This window comes from Diadema antillarum, unplaced genomic scaffold, assembly GCF_040938485.1.
Source record: "Diadema antillarum isolate AM-2024a unplaced genomic scaffold, OU_Dant_1.0 seq00000732_RagTag, whole genome shotgun sequence".
Classification (NCBI taxonomy): domain Eukaryota; kingdom Metazoa; phylum Echinodermata; class Echinoidea; order Diadematoida; family Diadematidae; genus Diadema; species Diadema antillarum.
The window spans coordinates 1,744,056-1,764,296 of record NW_027271633.1 but is presented as its reverse complement, the minus strand read 5'-3'; positions in this window follow the sequence as shown (position 1 = coordinate 1,764,296).

The following is a 20,241-nucleotide window of genomic DNA, read 5'->3' as shown; positions in this document are numbered from 1 at the left end:
TTCTTTCTCTCATTTTTACCCGTGTCCATCTCTAACCCTCTCTTATTTTGATCACTTTTGAACATTTTCAAGTCTGAGAATTTTTTTTTTTTCATGCTTAGAGCTTACTAGCCTATTGTCAATGAAGTGTAAACATGGGGAAATATTTCTAACCTACTTGAATTTACTTTTTTTTGGGGGGGGGGGGTTCAGCTGGGCTGTCAAATTGGACAATCGAGTTTATTTGCAACTAAAACAAAAAGACAAGAAAAAATTATTAGGTAATAACAACTACGAAAATCATTCAGGTAAAGAATATTTCTGAAATGATTTGTGATGCTTAATGTGTACTTAAATATATGCACTCAGCAAAAAACAAAACAAAAGAAAGACAGAAATTTAACACTTTTTCGAGTTCATGATTTATTGCTTTTCTCTCATTTCACTTGAATTTTGAAGTGACAGAAAATTCTTCATTTTCCTCCGTCATCTTTAGCTTTCATTGTTATTTTGGACTTCAAAGACATTACATTGTCATGAGACCACTGCAGGTATATCTTTGCAATTGAATTCATGCTTTTTATTGTGATGAATTTGTCTTTTGTTCTAATATGTTGCATCATTAGAAAGCATTTACGCATGAATAACAACTTGTTCATGTTTATATAATACATTAACATTTAGCCAAAAATTCTATGTTTTTTTTTTCTGAGTGTACTTCCACCTACTTTTGTGATTTTTCAGCTGGGCTGTCACATGGGACAACCTAGTTTGTTTGCAAATAAAATACGAAAACAACATAAAGGAAAATGTACTATAGTAAGTAATAGGAACCAGGAAAGTCATTCAGATGAAAAATAATTTCTGAAAAGATCAAATCAAAACAAACTTATTAGGAAGTTAGGGGGCTGATTTCACTTTTTCTGGTTGCTTTTGGCACAGTCTCTACTCAGTACTACCTTCTTCTTTGCCTTCTTGGACCGGAAATTCCTTAGATTTACCTGTTCTTCATCACTAGACGAAAGGTGTGCCTGTGATGGGGATATTTGCATGGGGCCTCGCCTCCCTTCTTGCTCATTTTGCGTTTCATTGGCATGACGCTCGCGGAAAGTGTCGACATTTTCGTGTCTGGATCATAAAATTTCTGCATCGGTTCCGGACACTTGCATATATAGATCCGCATCGGCTCCGCGCTGTCCTAAAACATTCCTGGTGTCTTCCGCTTTCACTCGGGAAGCTTCCCCACACCGCGGGATTCTTTCCGGAGCGTGTGCAGAAGGAGCGGAAGGGTTCCGGACAAGCGGGACATCCTCAGGACATCGTCAGGACAAGTCGCCGAAGGTGTCAGGAAGTTCATTTCCGCGTCCAAATTTTGGTCTCGATCAAAATTTGGACGCGGAAATTTTTCTCTCTCCCGAAGGTGCGGAAACGCCCGGACATGTTTAGGACAGTGAGCGGACACGTTCAGGAACGTGCGGACAGGTTCCCGAAGGAGTGCGGAATACCAAATTTGCATTCCGGGGCTTGTCCGCGTCTTGTCCGCGCCCTAGTGGACGCCTGGTCTTAACAGCACACCAAAATGTACCCGCATGATCAATTACATTATATAAGTTAACGTAAAGCAGATCAGAAATTATTTCATTATTCAATTACATCTTGATTTATGCAAAGATAAGGCATACTTCACTACAGACTGGTATTAGTAGGGGAGGCCGGGCCTAGCTGTTACACGGGTAAGTTGTTACATGATCATTTTCTCAAAATCTAAACAAGAGACGGCGTTTAAAAGCTATATCACATCAAAACAACCGATCTCTGCTTTGGGAATGTAATCATGCCTGAACACCCTATGGACAAATTACTCAAAACACAAAACACGTCTCCCCTGTCTCTGTAAAATTGTAAAATGATCGATATTATCTTATTCCATCAAAACCATTCATCTCCACTTAATGATGGGCATGTGAGTTAAAGGAGTGTGTCTTGGGTGTCTTTTGGTAGGGTATATAGAATATTCTGATGTTTGAGTGTTTATTGGCACACTAACGTATACCTGTTATCATTAAGCTATAAGTTCAAGTTCTCAAAATACATACCGGGTCAAGTTGTTGCTCTGTAACAACTTTCCGTATCAGTTGAACATTATTGACGTGTAACAGCTTACCCCTATGAATTATTTCTGTTTGTCTATGTTCTGCTACATACAGAGAGTCTAATTTCTAATGCCATGTGGTTTTCTTACGTTATGCTTATGTGCAGACATCAAAATTTAATGATCAAGCGTATTCATATGCTAAAAAATACACTCTTCAATATATCAAATCAATGTCTTGCATTTGAGCATTTAGCGACGAAAAAAAAAACAACGGTTATTTATACAGCGTGTCTCAGTAAAAAAAAAAAGAGAAACCGAGTTTCATTGCAATTCTTTGCGATCATAATCCTATTATATTTGCCTTATGATATGTGCATGAATAGAAATATACACTTCTCTTCTTTTACTGATGCTCAACTCATTTTTCATAATTCATGCATGATTGAGTTACAAATATAGACAGTAGTGCTACCAAATTTTCATTTGCACGCTGAAATGGAGACTTTGAGTAAGTTTTTCAGGCCTTTTCGACAATCTTTTCAACAACAACAAAAAAAAAAACGAAATGAGAGCCTTAACATGCATTTTCCCCTTTCATATGACATCTTATGCGTAAAAATGATATATGCCTGTTCGAGAAAACTTACTAGTAGTTTGAAAATATATTATGCTTCAATTTTACCCAGATATATGAATAGTAAAGAAAGAGCTATTCAGCTCTCCCGACACCTACCCGACGTGGCAGATAACAGTGACCTTCATGTTTCAATGAATTCACACACACAAAAAAAAAAAACATGAGGGGAGGGGGGGGGGGTGTAAAAACGAATATTACAGACTGTTCGGTTTGAATAGGGTTGTTAATATAGCACACTATTGATCATGAGTTTGCCTGACCATGCAGCTAACCACAGAGCATCGGTTTGTCTGATCAAGGACCACAATACAAATTCCATACATCTGTAAATACGGATTTAACGTACGCTGTGAAATTACAAAAATCACTTGGAGTGCCCCTTAAATTTTGAGGCATGACTGCACTAAAGATAACTCAAAACAATTCATTGTACATCTTACTCACAACATGTGTCGATGGACAAGCCGGTGATGAAGCTGTAACCAGGTGTTTTCAGAGGAGTACAATCGGCTCCGTCTTGAAGGCTTTTACACTTTATTCCTTCTGTAAATTTCATCGTCCAGTACACAGACCTGCAGCAAAGAAAAAAAAAAGACACAGATTCTTCCACATGGTCACCGTGTGTTACTGATAAATTACGTTTCCACCATCAGATATAGTTGTTTTCAGTGCCGAATATGAAACATAGGCTATATAGAAAGAAAGACAAAAAGGAGATAACATTTAGCTTATCAAAGACACATTGTTTGATCATGATTACTTCTTCAACTGCTCCTGCCTTTTTTGCATGCCATTCCTTAAGGATGCTCTGTTTGCTTGTTTGTTCCTTTTTAAAACGGCCTCTGCATGCCCCTGAATATATAGGGAGTTTAAGGAAAAACATCGGAACAATAACTGGAAAATAAGAAATTTGAAAACAAATGCATAGTTCAGACAAAGTTTTCACAAAGCTTCCTTTGCTACACGGGAATGTGTGTATTATGTATGTAAAATGTCATATATGAAACTCCTGATACTTGATTATGGAAACGAAATATGTGTACTTCCTTAAACATGTCTGCATACAAGCTGGAAAGAGAATGTACATAGAGCAAACTAATGTTGCTGTCATTGTGTGTGTGTGTGTGTGTTTGTGTGTGTGTGTGTTTGTGTAGTGTGTAGGTAGTGTTTGTACTCATTCCCCAAGCACCATAGATTCGGTGTATCATACATGATTTGATTGAACAATGGAGACCACAAATACTTTTACGTTTTTCTTGTTCTTGTGTAATGGCAGTCTATGTCTGCGGTATAACTTGCACATTATACCCTTTTTCTTTTCATTGTCACACAGTAGGCACACTCACAGACGGCATTCCAGAAGACCAAATACCACCTTAAGTTAAGCAAGTGCAGACAAAAATAGATGCCGCTTTTCTGACTTAGTCTCTCGGCTTTTTTGCAGGATATGTGAAAAGCTTTCAGAAATAACCTTGGGGAGTTTTATATCAAAGATACATAAACTATGGAAAATATGTGAGACGTGCACTGTGACGAGTCAGATTTGTAATAATACACATTGTAATGAACTAATAAAGGAACTATTTGTATGTGTGAGTATGTGTGTGGGGGGGGGAGGAGGGGGGGGGGGGGGTAACCGCTTCATTTAGTCATTGTCTTTATAAGCTTTCTTGAAAAGAACATTCCAATAGATGTCGGATTTTCAACATTAGTTTGGAAATATTGGCCAATGAGTCGGAACATCTGATTTGTATCCTTACTTATGTATCCCATTTCATTGAAAATGAACTTATACAGATCGAACCCCGCCAAGGAGAACTGATCATATTCCTTCAAGTCCTGACCAATCTTGATAGTTTATCCATAAGATATGAACTGTTTTGTAGTTCTTAAATTAAATATCGGTATTGCGTGTGTATGTAAGTAATGTGAGATCCCTGCTTTCTTTGAATGTTTTTTTATTATTATTTTTTATAGCCTACTCGCAGACTTGTCTCCCCATTTTTATTCGTCTTACTTTCGGTTAAATCTGTGTGTGAGAAAGAGGAAGATATATCACCATATTTTTGATATTATACATCAGTACTATTTTCTCCTTTGAGCGAGAGAGAGAGAGAGAGAGAGAGAGAGCTCCATATAATGATGATCTATGAAAAGAAAGGTATCTTTACCCGTTGTAAAGTACAAAAGCAAGGGCCTTTGGGCCAGGGAGTTCCAGTACATCCGTCTCCTGCCCGTCTGGATCAATTGACATCTGTGTGAGCTTGTTCTTGTACATCATGTAAAGCATCGTTGGTGACTGAGTTATAGCGATTGCTTGTACTCCGCCTGGAAATGAAATGAAATGATCAACAAACAATAACACTTGATTTGATCTTTATTGGATTAAAACATGGAACTACAGCTCCATGATTAAACTTTTGTTGCCGTTAATACGACTATGTTGATGGATTTTACTGCAGGCATCATAATTGTTTCTTTTTTGTAGGACATTTAACATCTTTAATTATTTTTTTCTACATTGAACATATCGCAAATCGCATATAGTCACTTTTCCGTTAAACCAAGGCAATAATGATAATAATAATAATGATAATGATAATTGTATTTATATGGCACTTTATACTGGTGTTTCTAAGCGCACAAATTAGACGCATAAGTAGTACAACCAAACACATAAAAAAAAAAACGAAAAGCAATGCTGATTTCAGCTATTCAAGAGAGGTAAAAAAGGTGGTTTGATTGAATAATGTTTTAATGTTTTAGGTAGATTGGAACGCAGAGTGCTTTTTAGTCATAACCAAATGGCTTGAATAGGGAAATCAGGCTATCCATTATTATGGCATTGAGATGTTTTCATAACAATACGTTTTCGGTGTGGGAGCGCAGCTTCGAGTGTGTATGTTCAGCAAGTGCATGATGTGAAACTTGAATAGATTCGCGGAGGGAGACCTTAGATATCAAATGTTTGAAACATTTTGTGATTGAGACAATCGGGTTTCGACTTATCCTAATAATTGTATGTGGTGGTATTTTTTTTATGATGGCTTTTAAAATTGTGAGGTGCATGATTACCATTTGTTTGGCCAAGGAGTTATACATAATATTTTGTGCCCCCACGGTTACACTCTGTTCCGCTGGAAAGCAGCTCGACACTGTATCACTCTCGATATGCTTGGCTGACAGTCTCTGTGGCCATTGTTGTATGCATCACAATAATTTAGATTTTTCTTCTCTCTCTCTCTCTCTCTCTCTCTTCCTCTTCTCCCTATTTTCTTTTTTTTTCAAACGTTTGCTTTTCTTTTCTTTCGCAATCTTGGTATTTGTAAGCTTTTCACCCCACCCCCGTTATTTCCCCCTTTCCCTCAGAGGTACCCACATGATACAAACATAGTCTTTTGAGTGGGTAACTCTACTTTTTTTTTCGCAGAGTGTATGTAGTGTGTATGTATCTTTTATATTTGAGATATTTAAAAATACCACAAAAAACAACAACCAAGGACTTTATCAAAAGTATTTTTTTATGAAACAGAACAAATCATAGAATACGTATGGTAATACAGCAATAGATTACAGTGTTAGCCAAAGTTTGATGCCAAAACATCGATTTAGTTCACATATTCCACCAGTACTTATATTGTGACAACAACTTAATTAACTTGCCAGTGAGTTTTCTGAATAAAGATTTTATTTTTTATTTATTTTTTTTTTTTTTTGGCATTCAGCTTGTTAATATGAGAAATCATTCCTGTTCAGGAACGTTCAATAAAAAGAACAGGATACAATACATTTCATTTTACCACAGATGGAGTGAGTTATACAACTTGATACCATCTTCCACATTAACCGCCGACTTCACATCTTTATTGATAATATTAAAGGCAGCCGATCGCCATCCCTAATGGTACGTAAACTCCGAACGACCGAAGTTTGTGCATGCAATTGCGCAATGCTACCACTGAGACAAGTGTGTGTGTGTGCGTGTGTGTGTACGCATCATACACAAACATTGAGCTGCGGTGATTGAAGGAGAGAGGCCAGAAGACGCTGGGGCGTGTGTGTGTGTGTGTGTGTGTGTGTGCGTGTGTGTGTACGCATCATACACCAATATTGTCACCGCGAGCTGCGGTGATTGGAGGAGAGAGGCCAGAAGACGCGTGGCTCTTTTGGCCTCTCTTCATGCGCATGCGCACTGAGAGTGGGCGTCCACTCGGAAGCTCTCGTGGCTCGCTGGGACAGCCATTTTGGGTTAGGAGATAAGCACAGGGAGCTTTCTTGTAGCCTACCGTATTTTCGCTGACCCATTGAGCCAGCGCTATTCTCATTCGGGGGTCACTACATTTGATACAGAATGGGGGAGGCAGCGTGTTGCGTTCGTCTCCGTGCCGCACAAACCACTCGCCACGACTGAGTGTCTTTAAGTGAAAATGTGTGCTGTGGATTTCTTGCTAAATAAAAGATGTATAATTGTAAATATATATGTATGATGTGAACAGTATAATTTTGCACCTGTAAGCAAGAAGAATCGATGAGGGAAAAGCACATCGACACAATTATAGCAATATTAAAACATTGCAAATAAAACTAGAGAGGGGCCGTCAAAGGCGGCAGACCCACGCCTAAGTACAAAGTCGGGGTAAACATAATGTGCATTCGGTCATCTACCAGAATTCGGCCACTTAATTGCCAGTGTGCTTTATCACCAGCCAGTGAGTTCTACCAAAGATCGTACACTGAAGTGTACGATCTTTGGTTCTACAGTCACATCACACGCAAATCACATCATTACACATACGGTATTAACACTCATTCACGTACAGGAAAGTCCTTAAGTCTCCTCCAAAAATCCATCGAAAATCCCAAATTCCACCGTCAAAAGTGCAGAATCGGAGCTTTTCCAAGCGCGCGCGAATTAAGTCCAGTTTTAAGAGTATTGTCTACGCGACGGGTCGCGGAAAAAGCGCTAAAAATCGAGAAATACGCCGTTTTCTTGCGGGATATTTTGATTATAGCAAGCCGAGAGTGTGATGATATCAAAGGTCGTATGAGTGTACGATCTTTGATGGTATCCACAAAAGCAAAAAAGAAAAACAAAATTTACGTACCCCCTAGGCAATTACCCCTATGATTAGTGTCTACGGGAATTATTCAATGCAAGGGTTGAATGCAAATGTCTACTGCACCAGTATTCACTAGTCCAGTATTCGGCCACCAACGAGCGCCGCAACGTCCCCGGTGCAATTTTGCACCAACAGTGTAGAGCGCGATGCATTTTCAGCGGCCTTGCACACGCATTGACATTGAGCACGCATATCGTGCAGTGTGACTGCGACCGAGCAAAATGCTCCTCCAACGAAAAAAAACAATCAATGTTAATTTGAAAAATCATCAAATATCAAAGGTCGTATGAGTGTACGATCTTTGATGGTATCCACAAAAGCAAAAAAGAAAAACAAAATTTACGTACCCCCTAGGCAATTACCCCTATGAAATAGTGTCTACGGGAATTATTCAATGCAAGGGTTGAATGCAAATGTCTACTGCACCAGTATTCGGCCACCAACGAGCGCCGCAACGTCCCCGGTGCAATTTTGCACCAACAGTGTAGAGCGCGATGCATTTTCAGCGGCCTTGCACACGCATTGACATTGAGCACGCATATCGTGCAGTGTGACTGCGACCGAGCAAAATGCTCCTCCAACGAAAAAAAACAATCAATGTTAATTTGAAAAATCATCAAATATCAAAGGTCGTATGAGTGTACGATCTTTGATGGTATCCACAAAAGCAAAAAAGAAAAACAAAATTTACGTACCCCCTAGGCAATTACCCCTATGGTTAGTGTCTACGGGAATTATTCAATGCAAGGGTTGAATGCAAATGTCTACCGCAACAGTATTCGGCCACCAACGAGCGCCGCAACGTCCCCGGTGCAATTTTGCACCAACAGTGTAGAGCGCGATGCATTTTCAGCGGCCTTGCACACGCATTGACATTGAGCACGCATATCGTGCAGTGTGACTGCGACCGAGCAAAATGCTCCTCCAACGAAAAAAACAATCAATGTTAATTTGAAAAATCATCAAAATACGGGCCAGTTTGTGATGACGGAGAACGAACTTTCATAAATCTAGAAGGACATAGTCCCTCAAATAGGCCTAAACGTAAATTTCGGAATTCTTACGAACATTTGAGCAGCGAAGTCGGATCGTTGGGGAGTTTATGTCTTCGTATGGTAGCGGAAAATCGCAAAGTGAGAAACGGGAAATTTTCGGAATGGTCACTATACCATGGGGTCAAAACTTCAAGGTCACACAGAATTTGCAAGGGTCAACCGATTATCACCAAAATCTAATCGATTCTTTCCTGTCATTATCCAAACATTCCCTGAACATTTCGTGCAAATCCGTTTACCCGTTCTCTTGTTATCTTGTACACAAACAAACAAACAAACAAACAAACAAACAAACAAACAAACATACAAACAAACAAACAAACAAACAAACAAACAAACAAACAAACAAACAAACAAACAAACAAACATACGGAACCCTTTACATAACCCCCTGCCGATTTTCATCGGCGTGGGTAATAATGTCCTCATTGGAGTTATCCCCTGAACCTCTCCCTTAGATTCCCTTCAAGTCGATACTGTAACAATTTGCGATACTTGTCATGGTTATCATGTGCGTCGAAGGCCCCTGCAAATTCCAGGAAGTTGACTAAATGAGGGCACATAAATCGTTAATTGATTGGGATGTCTCATATAAGATAACGAGATTAATGGTAAAGACGAACATTTATTTTTACGCATTTCCATAGAGCTGCCTAGAACACATTCATAATGTTATCGAAGTTAGAGCTTTTTGATATTTAATTTCATATGACGAAGTGTGTCATCCTTCTGATATGGACAATATGTGACCCTACATCACAAAAACAACAAAAAATCGCTAGACACGGATTTTTTAGTTAAGGGCAATTTCTGAAAGAGCAGACTCTAAGCTTTACAGTGATGTATAGCTCAAGGGAAATAAACTCTTCTAACCTATCTAAATATTGGAAAAAAAGAACACACTCTGGAAAAGTGTGAACCGAGAAAAGAGGCTCTGAAGTACAGGGTCTATTCAAGCGCTTAATCTTCTTCAAACTCTGCTAGCTGTGCGATGACTGGAACAAACGCTGCTGATTAGGCTGCAATTAGATATACTCTATTAAAACATTTTGTCCGTGATTAATGCCAAATTTCAAAGCAGTAGTCTTATCCCTTCAGAAGTTACTAGACTTGAAAGTGAAGAGTGTGCGAAGGGTCATCAAGAAATGAAAAGGGGCCTCTAAGACATACCTGATCTCACTACTCTACTAAAAAGGGTTGTAAAAACGGCTGAAAATGCACTTTCCCATTCATTTTTTGATCCTAAGCTTATGAATGATGTCCCAAGAGAAGAAGGGTAAGTTTTTCAGAAAATATGAAAAACCCAATATTGACTTGGTTTACCAGTTTCATCTTTTTGAGTCCTCACGTAAACTCAAGGGGTGCGACGTTCTGTTCGTTTTGTGATGCACGGTCACATAATAGATTAGATTAAAAAGCTTTAAAAGCTTAGATTTGATCATATTAAAAATCGACATAATGTATATTGGATATGTGTTAGTCGGGGCCACTAGACCGAAATCCACGAGTCATAGAGCCCACGAGTTCGACATTGAAAACAGGTCGATGAGTCATACAGCTCTCGGGTCATACAGCCCATGTGTGGGCACTGAGCAAAAAATAATTAAGCCCATGAGTTCGACAATAGGTATAAAAACAGTCCACGAGTTCGACAGATACAACACGGGGCTTTATGTGTCGGCCTCATGGTTCTTGTTAATAGCTATAGTGTCGAACTAATGGCCTGTATGACTCGTGAGCTGTATACCTCATGGGCTGTATGACTTGTGAGCTGTATACCTCATGGGCTGTATGACTCGTGAGCTGTATACCTCATGGGCTGTATGACTTGTGAGCTGTATGACTCGTGGGATGTATGACTTGGCTCGTGGGTGTCGGACTAGTGATGCGTACCCGTATTAGTCTTCACCTTCGCAAGGACTAGCCCCCCCCCCCCCATAATAAAGGTACTTATGAGACCCGAAAAGAGCTAACTGACCAGTCTTTCTGCCCTGTTTCACTCAACAATAATGTATTAAGGAAATGGCGATTAGTTATCTCAAGGAATGAGAGAATCGATATTTGAACTGAAGCTAAACGAATATTTTTTTTTTGTTTCACATTGAGTTGCTTATTTATTTCTCTCTTTTTTTTTCTTTTTTTTTTGCATTTTCCCTTAGGCAGCTATCAGGAAGATTATTCTCAATAACATTATTTCCGACGCAACTTCTTTAACATCAGATTACGTTTGCAGTAACTTTAGCACACACTAAAGTGGGCATTTGCATTTTGAGACGTGTTGTTGCATCGAGTTCGGGCTTGGGACGTTGTACATGAATTTGTAGGGCAGTTGTTGATACTTTGAATGAACTACACATAAAGCTCTTGAAGTAATCACATGCGTATGGTTAGACATTCAGCATCATCTATCCATTATAAACAGGGTGAGTTGGCTCAGTCGGTAGCGCGTCTGCCTCACGATCCTAAGGGCCCGGGTTCGAACCCGAGTCTGAACTGAGCAATGTTGTATGTAAGCACACCGTCCCCTCTAGCAAGAGGCAAAACACTATGTCCCTCGGACAGGACATAAAATGGAGGTCCCGTGTATGAGAGAGTAACAACTCATGCACATAAAAGATCCCGCTTCATTCATTCATCGCAAAGAGCACGGTGTTTAACCCGGTGAAGTGGTCCCATCTCAAATCCAACTGGACCCCATGGAAGACCAGCTTAACGTAGCTGAATATGGGCTATCCAGCCACCTTCTCAGATGGAAATAACAAACAAACAAAACAAACAAACAAAACTCTCATCGTGCATGAACATGAAATTTATGAGGTATATGACATATGACATGAATTATATATATTTTTTTTGTTTTTTTCTTCCAATGCTACTCTGGTTCATATTATTCATTTCTCTTTTTTTAATTTTCTTTTATCTATTTTATACTGCATGGTTGGCCTGTTCAGTTTTGTAAAAACTACTTTCCAGAGGTGCCCTGCAGTAATAACAAACATCATTCTACATGAGATAAAAAATTTGACCGTGCACCACAAAACGAACAAAAAGTCGCACCTCTTGATTTTAAGTGAGGACTCAAAAAAGGTGAAACTGGTCAACCAAGTCAATATTAAGTTTTGCATATTTTCTGAAAGAGCTATCCTTCTTCTACATTATTTTAAAGTCTGTGATCATGAAATGAATGGGAAAGTGCATTTTCAGCAGTTCTTCTCCAACCCTTTTTTTGTAAAGTATGAGATCAGGTATGTCTTAGAGGCCCCTTTTCATTTCTTGAAAATCATTTGCACACTCTTCACTTTCAAGTCTGATAACTTTTGAAAGGATGATGCTACTGCTGTGAAAGTTGGCATCAATCATGAACAGAATGTGTTAAAGGGGATGGCTAGTAACTGATCAGTGGGAATCAGTGGTATTGCTGGGGGATGATTGTTCCAATCCTTGCGGGATTCATTTAAGAGTACATGATATATCTATTGTTGTGTGAAAATTATTTGCTTCAGAATGGTCTCATATTTACGTAATGTGCAGTATAATGTTTCCAGGTTAGCATGCCTGTACAGTGACGGGGCGGTCGTTAATGATCGTTAATGATCTGTATCACAGGCATGCTAACCTGGAAACATTAAACTTCACATTACTTGAATATGAGACAATTCTGAAGCAAATAATTTTGCACACAACAATAGATATTTAATGTACTCTCAAATGAATCCCACAAGGATTGTAACAATCATCCCCAGCAATACCACTGATTCCCACTGATCAGTTACTAGCCATCCCCTTTAATAGACCATGCTCAATTTCAACTTAATCTGTTTGTTGCTCCAGTGGTTTTACGTCCTGTCAATTGTTCTATTCATCGCACAGCTAGCACTGCTTGGTAAAGATTGATTGCTTTAATAGACGCTGTACTTCAGAGCCCCTTTTCTCAGTTCACATTTCCCAGAGTGTGTGCTTTCTTTCCCATATTCCAATAGGTTAGGAGAGTCAATTTTCATCGAGTTATACATCATTGTAAAGCTTAGAGTCTGCTCTTTCAGAATCTGCACTTAACTAAAAATCCATGTCTGGCGACTTTTTGTTGGTTTTGTGATGCAGGGTCACAAATGCAGTTTCAAAGATAACAATGTAATCTATAGACATTGAAAGTGGAGTAATGGTAAATAACTATTATAGATCCATAGATACACGAGTATATACCACCGTTGAAAGTCAATTGAACCACTGTGTGCCTTTGCATTTTTTTATCCATAAAGGCGTGTACATGCTTGAACCTTTACAGGGAAAGCATTAAAAAAAGTGGCTCCGACATGTTATGCAAAAACAAACAAACAAGCAAACACACACACACACACACACACACACACAAATCCTTCATATCCCGTCTTCGGGAGGGGGAGTTGAAGGGGGTATTTGGTGACCCGCCACAACAAAATGATCCTAAAGTGGCTGACGGTTGAGCCGAGAAAATTGAATTTGAAGTCAGATCGCCAAAATCGGTCAAAACAAGTGGATTTTTGTTTTTGGCATAATTTTGTAGTCTGATGTATCGATCGTCTATCACCTCCTCAAATTTCGAATGTGAAATAAATGATCAAAGGAAAAGCAAGAAATTTGCTCTTTTTTTTCTGGGCCATGATTTTCCAAGTTTCAACAGAACAGAAACGTGTCCGAAGATTTGGATTTAGCGCCGCAGATAGACTCCGCCCCTAGCAACGAGGGAGTGATCTTATTGGTCAGTGCGTAGCATCGTGGTTACCGATTGGTCGTGCGTAGACCGCTGGCGCTATCAAAGCTTGAATGAACATCGCTGAGGTTGCTAGGAGCATGCCTTCTATAATTGTCAAGAGGTGAAAACAGTCTTGCCTCACCTATATCAAAATAGCTTTGGAAGGGAAACTTTAAAGGCGGTTTTCTCGAAACACTGCTTTCCTAAACCAATCGACATGCGCTAATAAAATCATTTATGTCTCCGTAATATTATGAGTCGTGTTAAATATGGAATTAAAGTGGAAGAGTAAGGGAATAATATCATATCATTTTTTTTTTTTCGCAAATCGTCCTTCCCCCGACTTTCGGATCCTTTTGTTGTAGCGGGTCACAAACGTGTCCTATGATTTAAAGTTCGCTTACAATGATTCTAAATAATTCGGTATTAAATTATTTTGTATTTTAAAAACAAGAACACAATATTGATGTTTTAAACGCTGCTCAACTGATTACACTCTCAGCGTTAGTAACAAGGAAGTTTGAATATTGTGATAATTATTATCCAAATTCATCCTGGCATATGTACTTTGAAGTGTTTGCATGTTACCCCTGTTTGAATAGATTTTCACCACAGCTTCCCAAAGAGGATCTGAAACGATCAATTAAGGTAAACTTATAGCAAAATTCAGGTTCTTCAACAATCTGAATGACAGCAACTGTTTCATCCTCCGTATACAGCCTATACCCCGACAGATTTTGTAAACAATAGTGGCAACGTGTTCACACTACGCCAAACCTCAATCGAGCATAACACCCAAATATATGATCTTCTTTGCATTTTGTAAAAGGTAAGTTTCTGAAATTTATTAACAAAACATAATTTCCCAAGTTGTTCTTGTCACCAAATTTCATGACTTTCGTCTTTTGTGGGTGTAAATGCCTACCAATCAGGTCTAAATGTTTGCAAATAAATAATCTTGCATTTTTTTTTGTACCATGATAAAAAATGGCTGCATCATCAGGATAAAGATACATTTTAGAATTAAAATGCAAGTTTACATCACACGTATCCTTAATAACAAAAAGACAAAATTATCCTGGGGGGGGGGGGGCATTTAATGAAACAAAGTTGTAGGACAAATTTGCTCTCAGCCAATCAGATGCAAGGTTCTCAGTAGCTTGTAACAGTTTGTCAGAAAAATATCCGACCAAAACGCTTCATGAAATGCCCCCCCCCCCCAAGATATTATAGACCAGTGCGGTATACTTGATTTGACATTCAAAATATTCACGATAGCAATTCCAACCACACCATAGAATTGTATGGAATAACATCAAAGGCTTCGCGTATATCTGAGAAAACACATGCAATGACATGTTTTTGGTTCATTTTAGCGAGTTAATAATCTGTAATTTCAGTTAAACGGGTAGCGGTATAGATTAGAATGTTCTAAACCATGATTGACAAATTGCAAGGAGCTTATTACCATTCAAATATGCATACATTTGATCACGTATTGCTCTCTCCAATATTTTGGACAAATAGGTAGGCAGCACATAAATTGGTTAAAAAGCACATATGTGTGACCCTGCACCTCAAAACAAACAAAGAGTCGCCAGACATGAATTTTTAGTTAAGACCATATTCTGAAAGAGCAGACTAAATATTGGAAAGAAAACACAAACTTAGGAAAAAGTGTGAACTGAGAAAAGAGGCTCTGAAGTACAATGTCTATTCAAACGCTTAATCTTTACCAAACCGTGCTGGCTGTGCGATGAATGGGACAAAAAACAGGAAGTAAACCACAAGAGTAACAACAATGAAGAGATTATCAGATTAAGCTGAAAAAGCATGCCTCATTCACACATTCTGTCCATAATTAATGCAAGGTTTCAAAGCAGTAGCGCTATCCTTTCAAAAGTTATTAGAGTTGAAAGTGAAGACTGTGGACAAGGTTTTTCAGAAATGAAAAAGGGATTCTAAAGACACACCTAATCACACTATTCTACCAAAAATGTTCGAGATAAACTGCTAAAAAACACACTTTCCTGCCCGTTTTATGATACCAAATTTTAGCATAATGTTAAAGAAGACCCGCTCTTTCAGAAAATATAAAAAAGTCAAGTTCGGCTAGGTTGACCAATTTCACTTATTTTCAATCCTCACGCAAACTCAGTGTGTGCGACTTTATGTTCGTTTTGAGGTGGACGGTCACATATGGTCAAAAATCATCAATATCAGAAGATCTCCCTCAGCGTTGGTTTGGCATTTATTTTTATAAACTACACACACACCCACACACACACACACACACACACGCACACACACACACACACACAGAAAAAAAAACCAGTCCACTTCAGTCCACAGTAAAGACAAATTGATATCCCATTTGTGACAGGCCATTTGTCTTTTGGTCTACTATTTGGAAATAAGCTGATGTGATGTTAACATAATCACAAATTGCCCTGTGTCCCGTATGTGTACTGACACGTCTAGTGCGTTAATCTCTTCTAAGTTTTGTTTATACCAATCGCAAAGGAATAAACTGCCCTTGACACACGGCGCTTACTAGTATGTCTGTTAGCTCTGTTTATACCACTTCCAAGGCGCAGTGTGTCATAGACCTCGTCCCATACATCTTCAGCTTTATGAATTGACCGAGACCTGTGACATAGGATTGTGACTTATAGAAATATAAAATTGAACTTATCATAATGTGATGTTACATAACTTAATGATTAAGATTACATGCGTCCCATTGTATTTTCTCTCATCCACTTGCAGAAGTTCTGAGGGAGGATACTAAAATAAGTAGTGATAAATACGTTGGTACGATGTATGTGTTTTTTTGTTTTTTTTGTGTGTGTGTAGTACCTTTTCCGTAATCTTGGTACAGATTTTCATATTATATTAGGCAAAATGCCTGATCTCTTTATCATGACTATATTTTTGATAAAGAGAAATGTCAGATAATTTCTTGAAGAGTACAGTCGCGAAATCTTTAATCCTAACTTCTTTATGAGGAATAATGAAACCATGAATCTATTACCTTTTTTATTTTATCCGCAAGAACAAGCCATAAAAAAATGGGAAACAGGCTGTTGGTGGATATGAAGAGCTCGTTTTAGATGCCAGATGTTTGGTGTTTTTTTTTTTCTTTTGGAAGTCGCTATGAACTGATTTGAACTCGGAGAATGGTTTTGAGTATATGCTATTTTGTTAATCATTTGTTAGTCATTTACTTTATATATCAAAATCACTTAAATTAGGTTTGGTGATGTATATTTTTCGACCTCTTCTTGAAAGATGTATTCCATGCCATGTCTCTGTATTATGCAGTGTAGAGGGATTTCGTTTTTTAAACCATCCATGTGTGTGTGTGTGTGTGTGTGTGTGTGCGTGTGTTTGTGTAAGCACTGGATGATTATAGTGTCATACTCTTATACCATTGTCGGTAAGTTTTTCTGCATCCTTGTCCTGCATACAGGAGCGCCAAACGCCAGATTTGGTGGACCAATAAAGCTTCCTGTCTTGTGTGTCATACGCTACGTCGCGTGGTTTTTCCGTCAGTGAGATAAACACGGTGAATTCGATTTTTTCAGCGTCAGCCACAAGAATCCGCTGGTTTCTGTGGTCGGTGACGAATATCCTCGGGAGAGCTATTGGAATAATAAAGACAATTAACACTGGCATTAAAGTGTGTTATGTAGCATTACCCACATAAAAGGGAGCTATCCCATCCCTGATCACTGTTTATTCGTTTTAGGATAATCAAAATGCACTGTCAGTGTAATATCATATACGTGTATTTGATAAGAGTAAGCTCTTTTAACAGTGTGGACAGGATAACGTGATGACTGAGTCCTAAAAACGCTGTCACTTTCAACAAAGACAACACATCTGAAAGAGCAATAAAAACCTAGTCAGACAAGTTGTTGAATCAGCAGCATTCGATTGTTTTTTTTTTCAGCCAATTACTTTGTCTGTCTCTTTCTCTCTGTCTCTGTCTCTGTCCACACACACACACACACACACACACACACACACACACAGATATATATATATATATATATATATATATATATATATATATTATTATTATTATTATATATAACATAGATAGGGAGAGATAGTGAGGCAGAGAGAGAGGAAGAGGGAGATAGAAAGGAGTAGATTGACATAAATTTAGTAGGTTCGTTATCAGAACACAGTTTCGTGTAATTGTCGGATCGACGAACAATGTTAAATTTTCGGATTAACGGACCTTCGGAGTAACGAACCTTGCCTCATTTTCTGATTAACAAATCTTCGGAATAGCGAACCTTAGCAACGTCCGGATAATGGAACCCTCTTTCATTTTGGGATCAACGAACATGTAAGTACTGGAATTTAAGCGTTTTGGAATAACGGACCTTCGGAGTAACGAGTCTTACAATAATTGTATTTCATTTTCCCTTCCTTGTACATAGCGTACACATATGTATTTTAACAATAATTCTTAGGGTATTGTTCATGACCTGTTTTTTTTTTTTCTACTACAGATACCTGTAACTTCATTTGTGTTTATGGAAATAACGATATATCATATTTTACTTGTGATTATTTAATGCCGATTAAATATGTGAAGAATTAAACATTATAAGGAATACTTCATCTGCTTTTTAAAGATAGACTATTTGTGAAATATTACCATTGTTTTAAATACGGGTTCATTTATCAAGAAGTGAGGAAGCAAAAGTGACCGTGCATTTCAAAACTAAAAAAAAAGGGAATAGCACACCAAAGTTTTATGGAAGGACTCAAAACAATGAGAAATTCTTCTAATACATAACGAAATGATGTGTTATTAGTAGGAATTTTTAAAACAATTCACACACTTTACTTCCCAGCGCTCAGCGTTCTCAGCAGCGGGATGTAATTAACTTTTAAAAAAAAAAAAAAAATCTGCTTGTAATATATTAGATTGGTCACCGAGCGAGCTATGAGTTTATGAAGAATAATAGCGTGTTACTAAAAGTAAGTGTTTTTTTCTCTTCATATAAATCAGCATCTCTGTGAGATTGAAATAGTTCATGTAAGTGGTGTTCAAGAAAGAGAAAGAATAAGTGCCGGTGAACATTGACTGCATACTCTATCTGGATAAGAACTGAAGGCTGACATCCACAATCGATTCAACAAGACTAGTCTACTTTAGCCAGCAGCCTTTGCGAGCATTTTGGCTCGGGCTTGCTGCAAGGAGGGACTAGAAGAAGGAGGTAGCAGCCAGTGGTTGTTGCGAACTCTTTCTGTGGAACTGACGTCCGAGCATTAAGTACTTTCGGCACGAGATTTGTGCGTTGTATGCCTAGATGGCATGTGTAATATTTTGTGTTCATATTTGTCTTTCTATAATTTCATTCGTGACAATCGTACTGATAGCTGCTGCTGCTGCTGCAATTACTGTGCAAACTATCTAACGGGAACAATAAATGATGGAAGATGGTGACGCATGCTTTTGTTTTTGTCCCCATGATCATGCATTCTTTAGAAAGTTGCAAAGGGATATAATTCAGATCTGTGGTGAATTAGCTCTAATCCACCATTTTCGGATATCAACTTATTCGTTTGGGAGTTCGATCCGCCATAAGCAAGTGAACACTGACACGAGTACGTGTTGACCTCGTCCTTACACGTTCCTCCGTTCTTGCACGGATTGCTGTCACACTCATCGACATCTGTTGAAAAGGATATAACAAAATCAGAAATAGAAATGAAATAAACAACAGGATGCTAAAAGTAAGGCAGAAAACAGACATAACACCAAAAGATAGACCTGCTATTATATATTTTATCATCATTATACACATTATGTCTGCATCATTTCAGATCATTGGCGATCATTGATCATAATATGTCATTGAATGAGTGCTTAATTAGCCCAATGGGTAAAAACGAGGAACTGTTTTTCCCCTATTTTTTTCTTTCTTTCTTCATGTATGAAAACACCCACTGTATATCCTTAGGTATATATATATATATATATATATATATATATATATATATCAAGAGAGAAAGAGAAAGAGAGAGAGAGAGACGGGGAGAGAAGTACATTGGTAGAAAGACCTTATTCATCATAGGGTACGACAATGTATTGTAACTATCATGTCATAATTACCTCTAACTCAACTATTTTCATGCGCAAACAATCATACGTTTTGGTGACTAATCAATGCTGATTTGAAAATATGAAGATTATGCATTACAAAGAAGGGGTATTGCAGTCCCCTTTTTTATGACAGTTCACGTGAGTAAATTGTCACTATTCGCAAATTAAAGAATTTTATCAAGACTGACGTCTAAGAATGATGTACTTTCGGCAAGAGATTTGCTCGTTGTACCTGGGAGGTTTGTGTAATATTTTGTGTTTCTATTTCTCTTTTTATTTCATTCGTGACAATCCTACTGATCGCTGCTGAAATTACAATGAATCTATCCAACAGGAATAAACAATGGTAAAAGATGGTGAAGTACGCTTTTCTTTCACCACATGAACATGTAGCCTCCAGATAATAGCAAAGGGAAATAGTTACTTAGCTCTCTGGAGAATAATCTCTTTTCAAACATTTCTCACATCTGCCCAACCTACCTATTTGGCAGCT